The following is a 20,109-nucleotide window of genomic DNA, read 5'->3' on the forward strand; positions in this document are numbered from 1 at the left end:
ATGAAGACACAATGCATTCTTCAGGTAGAAAACAGTTAAGAGGCTGAAACAGTCATGGTAATGACTGTGCTGTGACAGTAGAGCCTGCTGACCAGAGTTTTTCCTGGGATATAGCAGGCGAGAGCACCAGAGAATTGGGATGGTGGCTGGAGAAAGATGCTACCTCAGTAGAGAACACACACAGTAGATGAAGCCTACTGGCAACTGGCAATTAAGCATTGCCGTAGGTTTATAAAAGTGATTCAGCCATCAAGCAAGTAAACAGCTAGAGGATCCAAGGCCAATCTGCTCATCCTGCCTACCAAAATAAACTAAGAATTAACGAGTTTTTCCCTTCTCAAGGAGGAGTGAAGAGAAGTCAGTACACTTCAGGGATCTGTTAGAACATTGTAAAATCAGGAGCAGGAGCAGCACCTTCAAGACCCAGATGAGGGGCATCCCTTTGAAAATGACACTCTGTAGAATCTAGAGACATTTTCAGGAAACTTCTTGGCACACATGAAGACATAAATTCAAATATAGAGAAACAAATTTATGAGAAAACAGGTTAAACAGAAAAGACAACAGAATAAAAGAAGAGGGGAGGAGAAAGGGATAGGAAGGGTTTTAAGGAAGCAAAAATGCAGGGTCAGAATTAAACTCCACATCAGTCAAGAGTAGATTGACCATTGACTGACCACACTGGTCAGTCAAGAGTAAATTTGTGGCTGCTAAACATTAAATGGATGACGTGAAAGATTAACTGGAGAAGCTTTCCAAGAATGCATACAACATGAACAAAAAAGAAAAATGGAAAGAGAGAATACAAAACAAAAAGAAGAAAATAGGGAACCAACTTACATAAAATTGTGCTAGTTGTTTGCAAGGTGCTAGGGACCTTAAAGAGTCCCCAAAGAGTTCCCAGAAGAGTTTAGAGTTCTTTAAAAAGAGACCAGAACAAATGCTGTGAAAGTAATGACAGAGCTATGAAAGCATAAAATTTTTCTTAGCTGAATATAAGACCTAATAGTCACATCTAGATGTTTTTGAACCATATGGATTTTTTAAAAGAAATTTTACATCTATTCAAGCACATACATAAACAGACATATTCATGGCCACATAGAAAAACAGGATGCCTACAGTGGAACAGATATTATTAATTTCAGAACACTACATTCCAGGAAAAACAAATGAAGCTATAGAGTGGGTTTTTCTTGTTTGTTGGTTGGTTTGGTTTGGCTTTTTTAGCAACAGCGTTTTTAAGAAGGGAAATTGGTAACACAAAAAATATGTATCTCCAGCAAGTTGAAACCAACAAACACTTTTAGTTACATTTTCAGGTCTCAGAAAATTTGTAACACTTCAGAAAAAAATTACTTAAAAATATATTCCAACTGCTAACAAGATGAAGTTTGGTGTCAAGCAATAAAATCAATTAAAACAGAAGTCTGAATATTCGCGAACTTCTTTTTTCTTTTTAAATTCATCCCGCATAACTGCAACTTTGTACCCTCTAACCTATAGCTCTCATTTTCTCCCCACTCTACCTGGTAACCACTGATCTACTCTGTTGCTATGTATTTGACTTTTAAAAATAGATTACACAGCTGGACATGGTGGCATGGCTCATGCCTATAATCCCAGCACTTTGGGAGGCCAAGGTGGGTGGATCACCTGAAGTCGCGAGTTCAAGACCAGCCTGGCCAACATGGTGAAATCCCTGTCTCTACTAAAAACACAAAAATTAGATGTGGTGGCAGACGCCTATCTTCCCAGCTACTCAGGAAGCTGAGGCAAGAGAATTGCTTGAAGCCGGGAGGTGGAGGTTGCAGTGAGCCAATATTGTGCTGTTACACTCCAGTCTGCACAAGAGTGAAACTCTTGTCTCAAAAAAAAAAAAAAAAATTGGTTCCATATATGACTAAGATGATACAGTATTTTTCTTTTTGTGTATGCTTTATTTCACTTAGCACAATGTCCTTCAGTTTCAGCCATGTTGTCATATATGGCAGGATCTTCTTTTTTAAGACTAATATTTCTGTGAGAGAGAGAGAGAGAGAGAGAGAGAGAGAGAGAGAGAGAGAGAGAGTGAGAGAGAGTGTGTATCACAGTTTCTTTTTTTTGAGATGGAGTTTTGCTCTTGTTACCCAGGCTGGAGTGCAATGGCATGATCTCAGCTCACCACAACCTCCACCTCCTGGGTTCAGGCAATTCTCCTGCCTCAGCCTCCTGAGTAGCTGGGATTACAGGCACATGCCACCATGCCCAGCTAATTTTTTGTATTTTTAGTAGAGATGGGGTTTCACCATGTTGACCAGGATGGTCTCAATCTCTTGACCTCATGATCCACCCGCCTCGCCCTCCCAAAGTGCTGGGATTACAGGCATGAGCCACCACGCCTAGCCTATCCCAGTTTCTTTATCTATCCATCCATTGATGGACACAGGTTGTTTCCATAACTCGGCTATTGTGAATAATGCTGCAGTTAACATGGGAGTGCAGATATCTCTACAGGATTCTGAGGACACTTCCTTCAAGCATAAAACAAGAAGAGCGATTTCTGGTTTATGTGGTAGTTTTAATTTTTTGAGCAGTCTTCATACTGTTTTCCATAACAGCTACAACAATTTACCTTCCAACTAACAGTGTATCGGGGTTTCCTTTTCTCCATGCCCTCACGAATACTTGTCTCGTTTTGTTTGATAACAGCCGTTCTAATAGGTGTAAGGTGCTATCTCGTGGTTTTTATTTGAATTTCCCTGATGATTAGTTGAACACCTTTTCATATACCTGCTGGCCACATTTATGTCTTCATTGAAGAAATGTCTGTTCAGGCTATTTGCCCATTTTTAGTTGTGTTATCTTTTGGGTTTTGGAGTTGGTTTTTTTTGTTTGTTTGTTTGTTTTTTTATAGTGAATGGTGTGAGCTTTTTATATATTTTGGATATTAACCCCTTATCAGATATATGGTTCATGAATCTGTTCTCCTAATCTGTAGGCTGCCTAGTTTGCTGATTGTTTCTTTTGCTGTGCAAAAACTTTAGTTTGATGTAGTCTCACCTGTTTATTTTTACTTATGTGTCCAAAGCTTTTTGTGTGATGTCCAAAATATCGCTGCCAACGCTGATGTCAAGGATCTTTTTCTTCATGCTTTCTTCTAGGAATTTCACAGTTTCAGATCTTATGTTTATGTCCTTAATCCATTTTCAGTTGATTTTTGTGTGTGGTATAAGATAAGGGTCCAAATTAGTTTGTCTGCATGTGGCTACCCAGTTTTTCCAACACCATTTTTTGAAGAGACTCTTTTTCCCATTGTATCTTCTTAGTGCTCTTGTCAAAAACTAGTTGACCATACATGCTTGGGCTTATTTCTAGGCTTTTGGTTTTGTTCCACTGGTCCGTGTGTCTGTTCTTACAGCAGTACAAAACGGATTTGATTACTATAGGTTTGTAATATCATTTGAAATCAGAAGGTGTGATGCCTCTAACTTTTTCTTTCTTAAGATGGCTTTGGCTCTTTGGGGTCTTTCATGGTTTTATATGAATTTTAAAATTGTGTTTTCTATTTCTGCAATGAATACCATTGGAATTTTGATAGGAATTATGTTGAATCTATATAGTACCTTGGGCAGTATGGACATTTTAACAGTATTAATTCTTCCAACCCATGGACATGAGATATCTTGGCATTTATTTATCTTTTTTCAGATTATCTCATGACTGTTTTATAATTTTTAATGTACAGATTTTTTACCCTTTGCAGCTAAACTTATTTCTAAGTATTTTATTCATTTTTTTTACTATTGTAAATGGGATTATCTTGATTTCTTTTCCAAATAGGTTGTTACTGGTGTGAATATATGCAACCAACTTTTTGTATGTTAGTTTTGTATCCCTTTAAATTAAAATGTAAAAAGTAGTCTCAATAAAGAATATTCACATAAATTTCTAATTATTAAAGCCTAGATCTAATAGTTTAAATTACATTAATTAAGACAAAAGAGAAGAATAATATGGGGAGAAGAAAAGCAAAGCTAACTGATATCCCTTGGTTACTTAGGAAGAATTCAGACTCTTACAAATACTACTTTAAAATAGGTAAACTTTGTTTAAAAATGGTTTCAAATAGTTAAAGGCTTTTATAAATATACTCTGAAGAAAGATCTATGCCTTTGAAAATACTGAAGAGAATAAAAACAAAATATAACCCCTATTTTAAAAATTATTGTATTGATTTATTGTTTGTAGAAGCCAGGATGTAGGGACGACAACAGTGAGGGACCTGCTACTAGTCAGAGCCTGACCCCAATCCCCATTAAAAAAAAAAAAAAAGAAATTGAAAAAATACAAATAAACAAAAAGTTTATATTTAAGCATAAAATTTTGTAAGAAATTACAGAAATCACTTCCAATAAGAAATATGAATGAATTGGGTCAGGCGCAGTGGCTCATGCCTATAACCCCAGCACTTTGGGAGGCTAAGGTGGGTGGATCACCTGAAGTCAGGAGTTCAAGACCCGCCTGAGCAACATGGTGAAACTCCATCTCTATTAAAAATACCAAAATTAGCTGAGCGTGGTAGTACAAGTCTGTAGTTCCAGCAACTCAGGGGACTGAGGCAAGAGAATCGCTTGAACCTGGTAGGTGGAGGTTGTAGTGAGCTGAGATCATGCCAGTGCACTCCAGCCTGGGTGACAAAGCAAGGCTTTGTCGGAAAAAAAAAAAAAAAAAAGAAATATGAATGAATTGAATCTTGATTAAAAGATAAGCACTTTTTGGCTAAAACAAAATAGTGTCATTATGTATCATACCTCAAAAGGAGAATAGCAGATAAAAAAACTTTCATTTGTGCTGTTATAGACAAAATAACCCACACAACTCTTAATAAAAACATCTAGAAAAATTCAATAATGTGTAAAATAATTTCTTGTGAATGTATTGCAGAGCCCATAAGAAGTATCCCCAAGAGCACAGAAACAAAGAGGTACAAAAAGCCAGAATAACGAATCTGGTAGCTTACACTGCAGGGATTGATCCCCAATCTGGGAAACATAATGACCTGAATTTTAATAGATACACAGGTTGGAAACAAGGTTTTGAATGAATACAAGGCAGAAGGTTGGAACTAAGACAACTGCATAAATCTGAAGCTTTAAATTGCGACATTATCCTTAAAAGAATGGATGAAAGAAAACGTTTACTCACTGTCCTAAAGGAGAACAAGGATGCTTGCGGTTCTTGGCTTGGGCAGAGTGGGTAAGAAAAAAAATAACCTCCCCTCAGAATTCTTATCATAGGCCTTCACGCACATGGATTTGAATTCAAATTTATGCTACTTGAATAACTTCAGATCTCCCAAGCCACGAACTCCACTGAAAAAAAAAGCAGTTATAAGTAGATAATACCCTGGGACCATTAGGGGGAAGAAAACGCAAGAGGCACACAATCTCCACAGAATTCCCGAAACAAGATTAGGCCTATAATATAGAACTATTAAAGAAAGACTTTTAGATATCAGCATTTTAAATAATAAAGGAAGACAGTATAAAAAATCTATAGATTTGGGAGAGAACCACATAGAACAGGAAAAATTTAAATAGACATCGAAATTAAAACTAAATGGATAGGTGTAAGAGATTAAATATGCTTCAAGAGTGGTCTACTGAACTTTGAAATTATTTTTCAAAATTAACTGTCATGTAACAGAAAAGCAAAGAGATATAAAATATTTAAAACCATTAAAATATGGGTGATGCAAAGAAAAGGCTATAATAACTTAATACTTAGGAGAAAATAATAGAAGGAATGGTAGGATAAGGAACACTCAAAGAAACAATAGCAGATAAATTTCTGAACTGACAAACAAATGAATTATTCAGATTCAAGAAGTGCAGATTTCAGAAGTCCTGAGCAGAATAAACCACCACCAAAAAAAACCCTAACTAGACAAATCATAATGAAACTTCAGGACACCAAAGACAGAGAAAAGAGAAAACAATAACAACCTTTAAAGCTATCAGAGAGAAATGACAAGTTACTCACATGAAATGACAATTAGACTTCTCAGCAAGATGTACATATAGAAAGAAAATGAAATTATATTTACATTAAATTCTAAAATTATATATACACCTAAATTTCTATATCCAGATAAATTTGTATTTAAGACTAAGGGCAAAACAAAACTAAAGACATTTTAAAGGAAGACCGAGGGAATTTACCACCAAGACACTATCTCTAAGAGATCTACTAAAGGAAGTATTTCAGGAATGAAGGAGATAATTCAGAGGAGCAGTTAGAGGAAAGTTTACTTGTTTACCCAACGGTAAACATGTGGGTAAATCATTAGTGTTCCTAAAAACAAGATAACACTAAAATATTGAATAACAGCATTTAAGATGGGTACTAGAAAGTTGAAAGTTTTCTAATACCCTGCTACTATTCTAAAAGCAAGCAGAAATACTGAATAATTTTAAATGATGTCAAATCAACCATGCTTTAAAATGTTAAAAGTGACCACTGCTAGATAAGCAGAGGAAAAGAAGAAGATTAATGAAAATTAGTATGATAGAAAGTAAGGCGGGGAGGGAAGCATAGTATATAGAAAGCGCAAACTGAAATAATAGAAATAAATCTAAAATTACTAGCAATCAGAATATAGCTGAAATAAACTCATCATTTAAAAGACAAACATCGGATTGGTTAAGAATAAATCCAGTTATATAGTGTTGGAAGAAACACACCCAGAAACATAATGAGTCACATGTGTTCAAAGTAAACAGGTAAGAAAGAAATACCAGGTGAATATTTTTAAAACTGAGCTAACTAGATTAATACCAAACAAAATAAATATTAAGATAAAAACATTATTAATAATAAAAAGGATCATTACATAACAAATGGAATAATTCTTTTAGAAAGACAATAAATTCTGAGTTTCTATGTGCCTAAGACACAGCCTCAAATTATATAAAGAATAAAAAGGCAGAATCTCAAGAAGATATGGACAAATCTATCATAAGAGAGTGATTTTAACATAACTCATTTTGTTATTTATAAACCAGGCAGATGAAAATTGGTAAATAAATGGAAGAAAGCAACAGCTTAATTTAATTTAGTGGATGTACAGAGCCCTACCCAACCACTAGCAATTAATTATACTTTCTCCAGTAGATGTAGAACAATTGCAAAATCTGACGACTTGCCAGCCAAAAAGTAAGGCTCAATAAAGACTAAACAATTTGTCATACAGATCATATTCTCTGACCTAAACACAATTTAATCAGAAATCAATAATCAAAGAAACTTTGAAAATGCATTTAAATAAGCTTTAAATGAGGAATCATAATAGGTACTGCAAAATATTTAAAATTTGATGATAATTATAACACTACCATTCAAAACCTTGGCATGCAGCTAAAGTGGTATCTACAGAAAATTTATACCTTACCTTGGAATGTTAGAATATTAGACTAGGAGAAAATTGGTAAGATAAATATGTAAACATGGGAATGAAAAATAAATTATCAACAAGGCCCCCCACATCTCAAAGCTTATTCACTGAAAGAAATAAACTAATAAAATACAAAAAATCTCTGACAAGATTGTGCTAGTTTGCAAGAGGTGGAGTGGAGTGTTTAATGGGACGAAACAAAACTGTTATGGATGGAGAAGAGGGCATATGGGTAGATTTAGTAAAACTTTAAAACAGTAGAAAACACTGTGAACCATTTGAATGAAATGGCAATATTTCTTGAGAAGAAAATACAACATATCAAACCTGTTCACAATAAAAATTAGAATATTTGAGTAGAGTGATCATCGTGAAATAATTTAAATCAGTAATTAAAAATCTACTCGCCAAGAAAAGAAACAACATTAAGTCAAAAGTTCTGTTAGTGGGTTCTACTCCAAACACTCAAGGATGTATTTCCCAAGTGTTAGGAAGCTGATATAATCCTTGTCCCAGGATTGAAAAAGTCATCTAATTTTAGAGAAATCTTTTGTCTCATTTACTGATTAAAGGACAAGATACATATATGATCATCTCAATAGACACAGACAGAATAGATGATTAAAACTCAGAACATTTTCACAATTTAAAAATATTTAATAAAATAATAGAAAGGAACTTTCTTATCTGGAGACACAGTATCTATCCAAACCCCAGAGAAAACATTACATTTTACGGCAAAACATTGAAAGCATTCTCTTTAAAGTTGGGAAGAAGAAAGAGCGCCTACTCTCCTTGTTTCTTGTCCGCATTTTATTGCTGGTCCTAGCTAGCACTGTGAGACATAAAAAAGAAATGAAAAACATAAGGAGAGGACAGAACGAAAGAAAATTACATCAGGTCACAGACAGCCAGATTTTGTAGAAAACTCAAGAGACCGTACAGACAAATCATTAGACCAAACATAAATCATTAGCAAGTTTTGCTAGTTACAAAGTCAATATATAAAAATCTATTGTTTTCTTAAACATCAGCAACAAATAAAAATAAAATAATTTTTTTAAATTACAGCATTTTTCCTTCTACTGCTTTTATTTTAGGTTCCAAGGGTACATGTACAAGTCTGTTATGTGGGTAAATGAGGCGTGGTGTATGAACGATCCATCACCCAGAGCAGCGAGCATAGCACCTGATGGATAACCTTGCAACCCACCACCCCTTCCTGCCTTCCCCACTCAAGCCATCCCCAGTGTTTATTGTTCCCATCTTTGTGTCCATGTCAATAATTCAGCATTTTTAATGGCAATAAACACTCTAATATATCTTGGAACAAATCCTAAGAAAGTTTTTAAAGGCCTGTACAGAAAAAATATGTAAAACATTATTAAAATCCAGAAATGAGGCAAATTAAAAAATAATAATAAAAGACTTTATTAAACAACATTTAAATAACTGGAGAGGTATACTATTTTATGGGGGAGAAATCTCATGGCTATTCTCCCCAGTTTTTCCTATAGATTCAAGGCAAGTACAGAAAAATACCCATAATATTTTTGAAGAATTTGACAATTTAACCCTAAAATTCAAAGGCAAAGGCAAGAATAATGAAGACAATTTTGAAGACAAACAGAATGGAAGGCCTTGCCTTACCCAACTATCAAAACTTACTATAACGCTACCATAATTAAAACAATATGGAATGATATAGAGATTTAGGACCAATGTATATATGAAAAAATCCATGTCAAGGGAACCATTACAAAGTGGTGAGCAAGAATAAACGCTTCAATAAGCATTGGTGAGACAATTTGAAAAATAAAATTAGATTCCTTTCTCATATAAATATCAATCCAGGTGGATTGAAAACCAATATTAAATGGAAGACTGCATAATATTTTTACATATGACATAGGAGAATAGCTCAATGAAGTGGGCTGTAAGGAGGAGAATTTCATAAACAGAACACAAGAAGCACAAACTACAAAAGAAAACACAGATATACTTGACTAACAAAATGAAAACTTTGATGCAAAAAGACACCATAAACATAGGTAAGCCATACAATGAGAGAAAATATCTGCAACTTAATTTTAAAAGTATTGGTATTTAGAATATATTAAAAATTTTCCATAAATCAATATGAAATAAATGCATCAAAAGCACCCAAGTGCTCACTTTGACAACACATATACTGAATTTGGAATGATACAGATTAGCATGACCCCTCTGTAAAGGTAACATGCAAATCTGTGAAGCACTCCATATTTTTACACCACATACAAAAGGATAAATGCTGTATGACTTCACTTATATGAAATATCTAGAATAGGTGATTTCACAAAGATAGCAAGGTTACTGGTAACCAGGGGGATGGTGGGGGACAGAGGAATTGGGAGTTATTGCTTAATGAGTATAGAGCTTCTGTTTAGAGTGACAAAAGGGCTTTGGAAGTAAATAGTGGTGATGATTGTGCAGCATTGTGAATTATACAGTTAAAATGACTCTAATGAAAATTTTATATATTTTGACTATAAAAAAGCACCCAGTGTTAAAAGGGGGGCAAAAGATTCAAATAGACATTTCAGATACAAGTAACTATGAATAAGCTAACAATATCTGAAAAAATGTACAACCTCATTTGATAATGAAAACAACATGGAGATAATGCTTCTCACCCACTGATAGGTAAACATAATAAAGTCAGACAATAGCTAGGGTTGGTAGGATAGGGAGCAGCAAGAGCTGTCGTAAAATGCCAGGGAGTGTAAATAGATTTAAACCTTTTGGATAGGAGTATGGCATCCCTCAGTGAAGTTTAACATGTGCTTCTTTTGTATTAACTAGAGTAAGTACAGGCTGACATCATAAAGACACTAACAATAAATGGCTTTAAAGTAAAGAAGTCTCTCTCTCTCACATATCAGTTCCGAAGTTTACAGTCTGGTCAGTGGGACACCTTTGATCCTCATGGTCATTGAGGTAATCGGTTCTAAGTCAATTTCTACAAAATTTAAGTTGGTTCACCACCATGTTTTGGTTTTGTCTAGGTGGAAAAGAGAAGAAAGCATGGAGAAGGTACACCCACCACCCTAAGGCTCTGATCCTAACCTAGCAGAATTGAAAGCTGCTTAAATTCTACTAGTGAGGATGTAGTCACATAGCCATATCCAACTAAAAGGGAGGGGGAGGCTGGGAAATGTAGTCTAGATGAACGCCCATGTGTAAGATGGGGAAAATGAATTTGGGCAGACAAAATTCATTTTTGTCAGTCTCCACTATACCCAGAACTCAGCAATTTCATGACTAGGAATACCTTAGCAATGCTTTTGCACATCTATGCCAGGAGTCAGCCACAAGAAAGCTTATAGGCTCAGAGTCCCTAACAGGAAATAACCCAAATGTCCATCACTGTAAAATAGAAAAATCATGGTGTATTCTTATACAGGAGCAAAACTGAGTGAATTGTTGCTGCACAATCAGAAAGGATCAAGAGATAATGCTAAGACAATATTTAGCTGAACGGTAGGGACTTGGGTGCCTGTTTTATTAATATTTGAATTGTGTATTCATATATATGCATATATTATTTTGTATATATTTGCCATAGAAAAATTACCTCACCAACATAAAATAGATGTAATTTTTCAAACAAGCTGGTGAAAGCAAATGTTCACTAACACTAAATATAGGCAAAGATAGGGATAGCAAAAGTATGAAGTGTAGAGGAATAAATTTTTACTCCGTAGGGCATTTTGGAATGATCATCAAAAGCTTAAACTGGACACGTGTATAAATTACAATTTCACTACTCAGCACCAATTTAGAGAAACAAGCATGGAGCCACAGAAGACGAAAATGTGCAAAGGTATTCAGTCTAACAGATCTTAAAACAAAACAAAAAAAAATTTGAGAATAACTTAGATGCTACTTAAGCCACTGACCAAACTTTAGTCATTGTCATTAAGGCAATGACTAACCTATGATCCAGCCATTCTACCAAATACCATGAAACAGTCGAAAAGAGTGATGTGGGCCAGGCGCAGCGGTGCCTGTAATCACAGCACTTTGAGAGGCCAAGGTGGGCCAATCACCTGAAGTCAGGAGTTGGAGACCTCCCTGACCAACATGGTGAAACCCTGTCTCTACTAAAAATACAAAATTAGCCTGGTGTGGTGGTACACGCCTGTAATCTTGGCTACTTGGGAGGCTGAGGCAGGGGAATCATTTGAACCCAGGAGACAGAGGTTACAGTGAGCCAAGATCACACCACTACACTCCAGCCTGGATAAGAAGAAGAAAACTCCATCTAAAAAAAAAAAAAAAAAAATGAGGTGGAACTATTTGTGCTTAACATAGGTGAATCTTCGATACAGCATTCTGTGAAAAGGCAACTTGCAGAACAAATGAGAGAACACTGTATAATATTTCACATAGTGGTTGGTGTGCGTGTATGTTTTATTTATTCTGAATTTGCTCCAGAAAAATAATTTGTTATTTTTGAAAGCCTATATATATATATGCACACACACACACACACACACACACACACACACAACAGTATTTTTTGAAATCAAAAAATGATGACCTTACAAGGTAAATGGTGAGATGATGCAACTCATCCATTCATTCAAAAATATTTATTGAGCACATACAGTATATCAGAATACTACTGTGGTAAATTAAAAACAAAATCTCTTCTTTATAAAATTCTATTCTTTCAATGAAGTACACCAAAAGTGAAAGTTAAAATATTCTGAGTTTCAAATTATTTTTAAGTGAGTCAATTAGACAAGCCCAGTAATTGCTGAAGAATGAGGTGAGTGTATTTTTTGCTCAAAAGTCAGGTAATAGGCATCTGAGAGTAAAAAAAAATGATCATTTTCTTTACGCAGCACCATGTGTGGCTGATCAAGGGGAAGAAATAAGGGCAATTTATCTTGCTTTTCACAAAGAGTCTAAAGTATGAAATGAAATGCTAATCATTAAAACAAGAAATACAGTCCAGATCAAAACACTGTTAGGTGATCACTCAGCTAATTGGTAAAATCTACAAGTACTTTTCAAAGAGGTCAATACAAAACATGTGCCTTTTTTTAACACCTACACTGAGGACTCAATGCAATAGAAAGCATGCTGGTTAAATGTGTGTTTGTCACTTCTTGCCTTTTGAAATCTTCCTTTTAAAAAATTAGAATTAAGAATGGTTGGCTTTCCTAATATTCAGTAGACAAGTCACAGATCAGCACCATTTACTTTCATCTGGCTTCACATAATTGAGGCAGTCCTTATCCTTATTGCCCTCAGCTGTTTAACAGCTTGTCCATCTCTCCCAATCCCTGCTAGTATCTTGGGATGGTTTCAAAAGTGTTAAAAACACTGCTCTGAACATTCCTCTAGCATCTCAGGTAAGTGCCATATCTTTACCACCTCTTGACTGCCACCAGCATCAGAAACTGCTTGTCTCCCATGGCCTCCAACTCTGGAAACCCCCCATTGGACAGGACCTCCAGGCCTCCAGCACCCTACCTATCACTGCACCTCAGCCTCATCATGACCTCAGGCTCAGCCGCAACCCAGCTGCCCCACACCAAAAAGAGCAGGTATTTCTGGCTTCACATGCTTTCTAGTTTAGCCTAGACCCCGCAGGTAGGCCATGTCAACAAAGCCAAGTTACTACCAGGGACTGAAACTGAACTCTGCAATGCAGCAGCCATTAGCCCCATGTGGCTATTAGGCACTTGATATGTAGCGAGTCCAAATTGAAATGCACCATCAGTATAAAATACATGCCAGATCCAAGGACTTAATATGAAAAAAAATTAAGTATCTTATTGATAATTTTGTCTTGACATGTTGAAATGGTGGTTTTTTTAATACCCTGAGTTAAATAACATTAAAATGAATTTCCCCTATTTGTCTTACCCTTTTAATGTGGTTACTAGAAAATATGTGGTTTACATCATCTCTCTATTGAGCAGAACTTTTCCAGAACCAGTTGCTGACTGGAACTAGTGGAAACAGAATCTGGCTCTCTCGGGCCAGGGACTGGCAAAAATTAGGTGGCTGTCAAGGCCCCATAGAGATGGGATGTGCTACATGGTATCCCAGACGGGCTAGGCTACCAGGAAGAAAATGTTAAGTCAGAGACCCAGCCCTACAACACCACAGATACCTCTTCCCACAGACTAATGGGTGGGAAGGTGGCTTTCTGAGGAAGGAGCTGGCTATATTGGTAATACCTGGCAATTTTTGTCATTGCAGCTATTACTGTTCAGTATGTAGACCTGACGCAGAGGGTGGAGGGGTGCATACAAGCAGAAAGAAGAAAGCTCCACACCCGCAGACGACTGACAGTGAAAATGAGAAGGCTGAAAAGGAGAGGCACCATTCCACACCAAATGAATGATGGAGAGAGAAGGGTCCCTTTCTGGATAATTCCCCTACTGTCCAAAATAACCCCTGGAATCAGGTGGACAAATAGGAACTTGAATATAATGTCAAGAAATCTGAAGTTTCCATTCTCCCAATATTTGGTAAAACCTGTCTCCTATTCTATACCCCAGAACCAGACCCTGAGACAGAGATTAGGCTGTAGGTTTAGTGGGGGGCATTTTGGGTGCTCTGGGGCTCCCTGGGATCCCCTATACTGACAGGTACATCCATCCTCCAGCTGTCAGTATTGGCTGCCAACACTTCACAGGTGATCTCTCAACAACTACTGCCTTTGGCCAAATGGGCACTGCCTCAGCTTGGAGGCTGTATGCTACCATACCACTTCAGGGAAAGCCTCAGGAAATGTCTAACTGAAGTGGGGTTCCAAAGGCTGGCCCCCTTACTTGAAGGGGGCACTAACTCTTTGTTAGAATTTGTGCTCTAGAAGTTCCCCCAAGGGATTAGGCTGAAGCCAGGCTCCAGCCAGGACTGCATCCTTGTTCACCTCCTTCCCCTGCCCCATTCTACAGCCCTCTCTCCTCTTCCCTGAGGACCTTTGTCTCCGGCTTTGCTTATAGGGACCTCACTGTTACAGGAGGTGAGGGAAACACAGATAGGTGAGTGGGGAAGTGGGACAAGGAAGACAATAAAGGTATGTTATCAAGACAGTCGCCACCGGAGGTGACTGGAAATCAATCCTGTGGCAAAACTGGAGGCCAATGTAGAACACAGACCTTTGAGTTATCCCATCCAGTGAGCTGGGGTATTGGTACACCAGTTCTCACCAGACATTGGTCAAAAGCTGCCAGGGTACATCAACCTGCAGCACTCCAGCCTGCCCAAGGTGGGCAGGGAAGTCCTCCCAGGTTTCAGAGAAAGTCCTTGGGCTCCAAAGCTGGCAGTTGGAAGTCGGATAACTGGGACTGGACAAGGGAGATAATATTGGCAGGGTATAGGAATTCTCAATTCTAGCCCCAAATTTCTCTGTCTACTTAGAGTTCAATGCATGGATCTCTAAAACATCTCTATTAGACGTCATAATGACCCAAACAGGCTTGACCCCCTTCTCTGTTCACACACACGCTCCCTCACACAGCATTTACGTGTGAGGTCGGCTTCACTCAGGGCACAAGTGATCAAGATATTTGCTTTGCTCAGATACACATATCTTCAAGGACAACATTGCACATTTCTATTCCTAAAAGTCTTTCAGCTGCCCTCTGTGAAGCTGTCTCATCTCCAGGCTTCTCATGTGGATAAGGGTCCATCAAGGCATTCAGTGGAACAAAAGAAATGAGAATCCTTCATTTTACAGGATTCTTCTTAGAAGGTATTTGTGGATTAATAAGGCAATTTTACTCTTTGTTACATTAGTATCGTGGTATGCCATTGTATTGCCTTGAGTTATGAATTAAGTTTGTGTGCTGCATTGGAGAGTGAAGTGTTTATTGTGTTGTCTCTTGGCTGTGTGACTGAGCACAGTACCAGGAGCATGAACGCAGATATCAGCATCACTCAGAGATACCCTGTGGGAGAGGCGAGGAGGGGAGCCACATCAGTCACATGGGGGACAAAGAGTCAATTAAGAAATAATGGCCCAGGGCATGTCAATGGGACCCCTTTCCTTCTCTCTGGCCCCACAGATCCTGGCTTCCCACCCCCAGGCAAGTCTCTGCATCAGTAAAGCAAAGCCATTATTACTGTTACTCAATTGTATCCACTATATATATACTGAGTACCCGATGCCTGCTGGGCGCTGGGAAAACACAGTGACATGCAAGACAGCCAAGGTCCCTGTTCTCAGGAATGTTAAACTCCAGTGAGAAAGACAGACCCTCCCCACAAAAACAAGCCAAGAAATAAAATGAGTAAGATCATTTCAGATGATTCCAGTAAGGCTATGTAGAAGAAACTAACACACCTGTTGACGGGAAGGATGACTGTTGGAGGAATGAGGGATGCACCTTCATCCAGAGCCATTTGGGATGGCATTGCTGAAGAGGCAACATTTAATCAGGGGATGTAAATAGAAATGTCAGAGAAGGTGGGGGGCGGGCTGCAGGGCTGAAGTCTAGCTTACTAGAATAGCAAATCGCTGAAAATGTAACACATGAGGTTGGAGAAATGGCAGGGCTCATTTGTGTGTCCTCTTTATTCGGAGCTGTGATTTAAGAATGATGTTCATGGAAATGGTTTGCTCTGAAAGATAACCTGGGTCAGGGGAAACACAGAAGGGGGCACTTGAATTTTGTTCACCCCTTCCCACTAGTAATAGCAGTGTCTGGAACTTAATGTTCAAAATAGACTTCACTTCTATGTGTGCCATTTTGCCTGTGCTAAGTGAATAGCTTCAGTGGCCTCCAAAGGTCCTTCCCAGCCATGCTATAACCAAAGGCTCTGCCTGTTCCAAAAGAGTCTGGCTCCTCCAAGAAGGAAGTCCAACATAGTGCCCACCCATAACTGAGGGTAAGCCTCCCATCTTTCTGAAGCCTTGGTCCCACTCTTGAGTGCTGACGGCAGCAACAGAAGCAGGATCTTGCAACTTGGATGGGGGAGGAGAACCAGAAAGAAGATGCCATTACTCTCCACCACCTGTCCAGCCTGTTCACTCTGTTCTGCTGCCTCTACAAGCACAGGGCAGCTGAAGGGAGGCTGGCTCTAGCAGACAACACTGCAGGCACCCTTGGCAGATCAGGGGGCCTGTGACAGAGGAAGTCATGGCCCCCCATGCTTTGGAATTTGGAGAACTCCTCCCAGGAGGGGTTAACTGACAACAGTGCCTTGGTAACACAAGCCCAAATAGCTGACCCCACCTACCAGAAACCAAATTCCCTTCTCCTTGCCTCAAAGGTCTACAAGTGGCATAAACTGAGTCACAGTCAGGTTGAGCTCCTGGGAACCACCCTTTAGCTCCTGTGGCAGTCAAGCTCTCTGCTTCCTGTTGGGAGCAGTCAAACTCCACAAGGAAAAGCTTGTACTCCCCTGCAAGCCTGAAGGTCATCTTGGAATGTCACTGGGAATGTGTGGGGAGGCCCCTACTCTGGGGTGTGGCAGAGGCTCCTCCCGTATGTGCAGTTGGCAGAAACAACTGGGAGTATCTCAGGAGACAGCATGCTGCATCCAAAGCCAAGGGGGTCCGAGTCCTGGATACATGGAGCATTTCTAGACCAAGAGGGTGATAATGGAGAGGGGAAGAGGAAGAGAAAATGGAGGAGAAGAGAGGAAGGGAGGGAAGAAGATAAAACCAAAAAGCAAGAAGGCTTGCCTGGCTCACCCCCAAAGCAACTGGCACCCTGTACAAGGTGTCCACAAGCTAAGTGTCTCCCTCTCAGCCATTACAGTCTCCCATTATGGCTGGCTAGCAAAAATCAATCTTCTTAATGCTGCATCAAACAGAGAGGGAGGCCAGCCAAGTCTGGCAAGAGAATCCAGCCCTGCATCAGCTGCACGGGGGTGTCTGGCATTAAAGGGTCAGGTTTCTCCCATCCACCTCTTCTCCTGGCATGAAAAGATAATGCCTATGGTGCCTCCAAGGGAGAGGGCAATGGGGCAGCCAAGAGTGACGTTTCAGATAGGCCTGGCTGGGATGCTGCTCAGCCTGCCCGTGTCTGCTTTAACCCCACTGACGCTGGGTGGCAGGATCTAGTTTCCAGCATGAAGATGTCTGCAACTTGATCTTACCTGCTTGCTTGTAACTAACCCCTCATCCATGGTAATTTTTTCCTCAAGCCAGGGATTACAGAATATATATATGGCTTTAAGAATATCTCTCTTTTTTGTATAGAAAGGTTTATTTTTTTAATTTTTTATTGTACTTTAAGCTCTAGGGTACATGTGCACATCCTGCAGGATTGTTGCGTAGGTACACACATGCCATGGTAATTTGTTTCTCAAGGGTCAGTGGACAGCAGCTAGAAAATTGTGATCTAGTTAGTACCTTCTGAGGGTGAAGATGGGCATGGACTTCTTTTTCCTAGTCTTTTCCGTCCTTCTGCTTCCACTCACTCCAGAGAAAAGACAGAAAAGACTCTCTTCACTGTATTCAGGAAGGCAACAGATGGATGGAGTAAACACAGGAGTCTCAGTTGCCCTGTGCTGAGAACCTAACCCCAATGAGATACGGTCTCAGCGCCCCCCCGAATGGAAGTAAGGATGCCGATTACCCTCCTTGGCATCGTTTGAATATATTCTTAAGGTTACCTTCCTGATGACATGGATTGAAATTTTCTATGAAATTTAGAGACGGTTGCTAAGGGAATCAGGAGAAAAGTATTTGTAGTATCAATCTTATTGTTTTCCAAATTAGCATCAACACAAGCTGTAACTTTGAAAGACTTTGAAGCTAGTCAGCATATGTACTAGTGATTAAGGCAAAACAAACGCAAGAGAACTCAGGAGTGGGCCTGATGATACTATTAGTTATCCATTTATAGTTTTCCTTTGCTACTTGACAAGAAGAAGGTGGAATCTCAGAGGGGGAAACAGCAAAGATCCTGTGGATAGGGATATCAAGTTCTCTCACCCCTCATCAACTATAACACAGGTAAGGGATGATTGCTGTTAGGGAGTGGAAAAAAAGTAAAAGCATTTTGAATGGTATTTGACAACAAACTATCTTAATGTTTCAAAATTACAAGGAGAAACAAGTTAAATTGTGAAATCAGAGATTCATATAAGAAGCACCACCAAATCCTGAGAATAGAATCAAGTGAGTAGTGGAAAAGAAAAAAAACCAGAAACAGAATCATAACTGTTCCAAAGTGTTTACATTTGTTTAATTTTTAATTGAAATTATTTGTGCAATATTTTTGTTAATGACAGTTTAACAACCTCAAGACTTCTTTTCCTAGAAAAAGCACAACTGTGCAAAAAGTATGTTAGGATGCAGTGATTACCAGATTCCCATGGACTGTCTACATCAGAATCACAAAGATGCATACACACATATGTTTATTGCAGCAGTGTTCACAATAGCAAAGACTTGAAACCAACCTAAATGCCCATCAGTGATAGACTGGATAAAGAAAATGTGACTCACATATACCATGGAATACTATGCAGCCATAAAAAGATGAGTTCATGTCCTTTGCAGGGACGGATGAAACTGGAAACCATCATTCTCAGCAAACTGACACAAGAACAGAAAACCAAACACCACATGTTCTCACTCATAATTGGGTGTTGAAAAATGAGAACACATGGCCAAAGGGAGGGGAACATCACATACTGGCTAGGAGAGGAATAGCAGGGGGTGGGGGAATTGGGGAGGGATAGCATTAAGAAACATACCTAATGTAGATGACGGGGCGATGGATGCAGCAAACCACCACCATGGCACACGTAAACCTATGTAACAAACCTGCATGATCTGCACATGTACCCCAGAACTTTAAGTACAATAAATAAACAAATAAATAAAAATACAGATTTGGGAGCTCTGCTATTGAATGTCCTTCGAGTGGGAATTGTTACCCTCTTCCCAACAGATTTCAGTGGGCCGCCAGATATCAGAACCATGATCTGGGCCTCTGTTATCCACCCTCTGGAGAAGCCTGGCCATTTGGACCACAAAAACAAAGACCAGCCACGCACTTGCTGGCAGCTTAACTTAATGGAGGAAGCATCCCAAGAGAAGAAAAGTAGACTTGATGTGCCAGTGCTGCACAACAGTGCAATGACAGGGAGAAAGCGCCAGGCATGATACAGGAGCTGGCCTAGGGGAGTTTCCCCAGGTCTCAGAAATGAGCCTATTTACATTCTTTTCCCTTGGGCCCAGCACATGATGTGAGAGGGAAGAGAAATAACCACAGGCCCTTGACCTACACTTGTATGTCATCTCTGCCCTTCCAGGGTAAATAAGTAGGCCAGATTAGACATCAGAATAGGGCGTAGAGGGAAGATGACAACCAGGACCAAGGTCATCATCTTCCAAAAGGCTGGTCCCTCCTGCAACACATACAGCTTCCTGGGTCCTCTTAGGGTTAGGCCTTGGGGTTACTCCAATAGGAGAACAATCACTAATATCAAGGGGTTTTCAGAGTAATTATTAACCATCCAGCCAGACAAGAAATATTTATCAAGCTTCAGTTATGTGCCAGGCTCCTGGCCAGTAATTCTCAGTGGATATTGGAGTCCCTGTGGAACTGCTAAAAAAAAATTACAAGTATCCAAGCCCCACCCCAGAAATTTTACATAAATTGGTTTCACCTACAGTCTTGGGCAGCTGTTATTTTTGAGAACTT

The 20,109-nt window shown here is 38.9% G+C and overlaps 1 non-coding gene across 1 annotated transcript; it reads left to right on the top strand.

Moving 5' to 3' along the window:
* Positions 1–9,602: 9,602 nt before the first annotated feature.
* Positions 9,603–9,704, top strand: LOC118149030 (U6 spliceosomal RNA). The gene has a single exon (XR_004736200.1). It is a non-coding gene; the product is annotated as a U6 spliceosomal RNA (small nuclear RNA).
* Positions 9,705–20,109: the final 10,405 nt, after the last annotated feature.

This window comes from Callithrix jacchus, chromosome 17, assembly GCF_049354715.1.
Source record: "Callithrix jacchus isolate 240 chromosome 17, calJac240_pri, whole genome shotgun sequence".
Lineage (NCBI taxonomy): Eukaryota > Metazoa > Chordata > Mammalia > Primates > Cebidae > Callithrix > Callithrix jacchus.